We start from the raw sequence: 4,875 nt of genomic DNA on the forward strand, positions 1-4,875 counted from the left end.
AAAAAATTAAAAAATAAAAAAACACATCATAGTAAAATTAATACCTTCTCAGCTTCGCATCGAAGCTAAAAAAACATACTAAATTCAATCGCGTCTGTTTACTGCCCACCTGATCAAAACATAAGCTCTAATTATTTTAACAGATTTTTTTCAACGTTAGGTCATTCATTTATTGCTGGAGGCGACTATAACGCTAAGGACAATCTTTGGGGAAGTAGAGCCTCCAATCATAGAGAAAACACCCTTCATACATTATTAATGAATAATAATTTTTCATACATATCATCTAAAGAACCAATCTACTGACTAACACATACTACAAGGTTACCAGAAATACTAGATTTTTTCGTTCTAAAACAATTTTAGCCTCATACGTAGACGATACAGCAGTATTATCAATTAATAGTGATCCTAACGCAGCCAGTCTTTCACTTCAATATCATGCCAACCTTATTGACTTGTGGGCAAAAAAATGGCGAGTAAAAATCAACGAAGATAAATCTGCTCAAATCACCTTCACTCTAAATTTCAAACCACAAGAATGTCCTCAAATTATTATGAATAATATTTCTTTACCAATAAAAGAAGAGATCAAGTATTTAGGAATTACGCTTGACAAACGACTGACGTGGGACCCTCATCTAAAAGAAAAAGTACAACAGACTACATCGTCTACGTCCTCTCCTCATTTCAAAACTTAAACTTAAAACAAAACTATTAAACGCCAATTTGGTCTTATGGTATCCAAATCTGGGGTCCAGCCAAACCATCGAACATAAAGCCAATACAATTGTTTCAATCAATAGCACTCCGACTTATAACTAAATCTCCATGGTATNAATTGTTTCAATCAATAGCACTCCGACTTATAACTAAATCTCCATGGTATATAACAAACATAAATTTACATAAAAATCTACAAATTCAAAATGTAAACAAACTTGCAGTAATGTATAACAAGCAATTTCATCAAAATTNGTTATATACCATTATGTTTGTTATAAACATAAATTTACATAAAAATCTACAAATTCAAAATGTAAACAAACTTGCAGTAATGTATAACAAGCAATTTCATCAAAATTTATTATCACATGGAAACCCACTAATTAATAAAATATCAACAAACACTATACCTTCAAATCCTCCTCGCAGACTAAAACGGCTATGGAATAAAGATCTTATAAATAACTAATAACTAACTACTATTCGTCAATAAAATAATTAAAGAACATGCTAGAGGTGTGATTAACGAGTCATCTCCTCATCATTTACAATTCATATCATTCTTAGTATTAATTTTATAAACATCAAATTTACTTATTGTACCAATTTGTAGTACAGATTGTAAATATTCAAAGTAAATAAAAAAAAAATATGTTTTCTTCATAATTACTTAGTATTTATGGTAATTTTAATATTTCTATTTTTGTTTAAATTTGTATAGTTTCGTTTTATTACCTATATTTACGTTAAAATGCGTATATTTTTGTGGAAAAAAGTATATTTTTGTTAAAATACGTATTATTTCTCTTAAATATGTATAGTTCGTTACTTTTTGTTGTTTTATTATTTTGTTTATTATACTTTTTAATACGTTTATTTTTCTTTAATTATTCAATTATTTTCGTTTACATTTTGTGTATTCTTTATTTATATATTTATATTTTTAAATATTTTGTCTGATGATTACTGAACGGTTATTTTTGTAATACGAATAATATTCGTCGAATATGTAACAAAATATCTATTTACACCGGTCCAAACCATTATTATGATTGAAAACGGTATAACCTTGGAAACATAAATAGATAACTCAAATCGCTTCTACGAATATATAATACAGAGCAATGATCTTTTTAATTTTTTAGTTAACTCTGTTCAGGACTACATCTAGAGGTTACTGATTGCACATACCCCGGGCGACAGGTTATAAGGGCGTCACTGAAATATGAAGCATTATGAACAATAGAGATCATTAGAAAAAAAATATATATATATATGGATGAATTATAAATATAGGAAATAATTTTCGATGAATAAAATAAAAAGAATCATTGAGTATGGCAGGATGAATTATTTGGGAATTGTGCCGATTGCTAAACATAGTTAGACTCTGTAAAATAAAATAACTTATCAAATGAAAAAAAATAACAAGAGTTCAAAAAATATTTTCTTTATTTTTTTAAATATAAATAAATTGGAAGTGGTACAATTTTTATCACAAAAATATTTTAAATGTTGTATTTATAAAATATATCCAATATCTGAAAATTATAAAAATTAATTTTAAATATTAATATATGACTTTAGTACTATGCATTACACAGTTTAACTAGAATTTTTAATGAAAAACTAACACAATCGCTATATTTATTTTTTAACTTTGGTAAAAATTGTTTTGATAATTAATATATAGAATCTATCATTAAATAATTTCATATTGTCGATGAGCAACCAATACTAGCTGTAACTAAAGAAATAATAATTTTTGTAATATGTAGAGGTATACTCTAAGAGAAGAACAAGGTCAATACTTTGAATAATAGGAACCTTAAACAATATTAAAATATCAATGACAAAATTAAAGTTAAAACAAAAAATACGTAACCTATATTAATGTGTTTTAAAATTTAAGTGAAAAACATATATAAGAATTTAACTGGGTATCTTTTTTTTATCATCTCTGATATAAACATATAGAGTACTGTTGTTATGTAAGATACTTTAAAATGGTACTAATGAAACACTTGAATGTTATTTTATTAATTAAAAATGAGTTTAAAAACTAAAGGCTGAATTAAACCATTAAATAAATAAATAATTCAGAATCATTTCTTTGACACTATGGTGTCAACCCTAGGTTTTAGTGTAAAGAACTATATTAACATTAAATAAAATGTCAAAATAGTTTGTATACTATTTATCTGTAATAATTTATATAATTTATGCTTACTAAAGAAAAACATTAAAAAAATGAGACAATGATGATTTTTGGGAATACAAAATATTATATAAGGCAGAGCAATCCCTTACAGTCTGATTTGTTTTAATCACATACCTAAGAAGCTATGTAAAAATCACAATCATCTTTGTGCGAACTCTTACATGCTGAAATTGTGAAGTAAAAATCAAATTTATCAATTATCACTTAATACTGTCTCTGAAATTATTCTAAGAACAAAGAAAAATTATCAGGCAAAATTTCAAAATAATAATAGTTAATACTTATATTATTTTATGACCCTTTCTATTTTCTTATTTTAATATTTTATAATTTAGTTAATTAAGAAAGTGTTTTAACTATTTCTTAATTTTAAAATTTTGAGTTATGATAATACACCACCATACTGTAGGATACAACATACCCGGGAACAATAGTATTTTAAAAGAGGTGTTGATCTAAATCACAAAAAAAAAAGGGATTACAAAGCAGTAGTGATTTTGATATATAATCTAGGACTGAGGGAAAGGAGTGAATTAAAATCCAAGGTTATAAATGAAGGAAACAGTTTAGAGAGAAACACCTGCTGAATCACATAATTCATATAGAGAGATATAGAGGAGTAGTTAAATCTTTACTTAAATTATTTACAATTAAAGGTGTATAGACTGACAAAAAATTACCCTACACCACATATTGATTATTTATTTTGAAGGAGGAAATAATCAATGAAATTATGGATACTCATATAAAAAATAATATCATCAGAAAATATTAATATTTTATAATTCTTTAGAATTGAAAGAGCACTATTTATAAGGAGTAAAAATAATAAAGGGGATAAAATAGCACCTTGAGAGATTCCTAATTTTCGAGTAGAAACTTTAGAGAGGAAACATCAAATGGAAACTCATAGTTCTTTATCACTAAAATATAGTTTAAGTCATGATAGGAAAGGTTCACTAGAACAAATATCAAAGAGAATAGAAAAAAGGATAGAATGATCAACTCGATCAAAGATTTTAGAATAGTCAATGTAAATGACAGAAATATTAATGAATATAAGAACTTAAAATCTTGTTACACATTGGATCGACCAGAACGAGTTGTTTATAAACTAAAATATGGTTAACAGAAAATTTTATGGATTTATAAACCAAGTATTCAAAGATCTTGGACAAATGGAGATCTTTACATTAGGATGATAATTTTCAACTTTTAAAGGATCAATGGATTTTAATAAAGGTGTTGAAAGTATAAGGGAAAAAGAAATATTCCATCATCAAAATATTTATGGAAGAGGTGGTAAACTTGGAGGACAGGGATATCTTATACGAGAAATAGAGAGGTAAATTAAACCGTTTATTAATCCCAGAAAGTTTCTTAAGATTTTAATCACCTATTAAAATAAATATATGATTAGGATACTGGTAACTTTTACAGCCTAAGAAACATAAGGTTCATAAGCAGATAGGAGCAAAATATATAATTATATGTTTTTATTTGAAACAATCATAAATATCATTGAATTAAGTTATCATTAGTAAAATAGAAGTTAAAATATGCAGAACATACCAAACAATAAAGGGAAACATAAATATTCCATTATTTGAATTTAATAAACATACTTTCAATTTTATTTTTAAAAATAAAAAATGTAATGAATGTTAGTTAGAAGTTAGAAAATACATACATTATTCTATTGACAAGAGCACTCGTATAAAATAAATAAATAGGTTTACTAATTCTGTATTCTTCAAATTAATTTTCATGTGTTATATATACTTATCTTAAAATAACATGGCAGCCTTATGTATTTTTTATATACATGATAAAATGCAAACTTTAAATTTTAATTGACTTAAGAAATACATACCAAACTCTCACAGTGATAATATAGTAAATTTAATCTAAAAAAAAAAAAAAAAAAA

The 4,875-nt window shown here is 25.3% G+C and overlaps 1 protein-coding gene across 5 annotated transcripts in view; it reads right to left on the reverse strand.

Annotated features, from left to right (window-relative positions):
* Positions 1–2,160: 2,160 nt before the first annotated feature.
* LOC126906236 (probable cyclin-dependent serine/threonine-protein kinase DDB_G0292550) overlaps positions 2,161–4,875 on the reverse strand; it is an 8,419-nt gene continuing 5,704 nt past the window's right edge. For 3 of the 5 annotated variants that reach the window (XM_050686644.1, XM_050686640.1, XM_050686643.1), the window contains one exon: positions 3,958–4,854. The gene's annotated coding sequence lies outside the window, so the exon portion shown is untranslated. Of the gene's footprint in view, positions 2,268–2,480; positions 3,175–3,957; positions 4,855–4,875 lie in introns of those variants that run through there. The other 2 variants (XM_050686641.1, XM_050686642.1) reach the window with 2 other exon arrangements.

Source organism: Daktulosphaira vitifoliae, unplaced genomic scaffold (assembly GCF_025091365.1).
Source record: "Daktulosphaira vitifoliae isolate Bord-2020 unplaced genomic scaffold, ASM2509136v1 Scaffold_4, whole genome shotgun sequence".
Lineage (NCBI taxonomy): Eukaryota > Metazoa > Arthropoda > Insecta > Hemiptera > Phylloxeridae > Daktulosphaira > Daktulosphaira vitifoliae.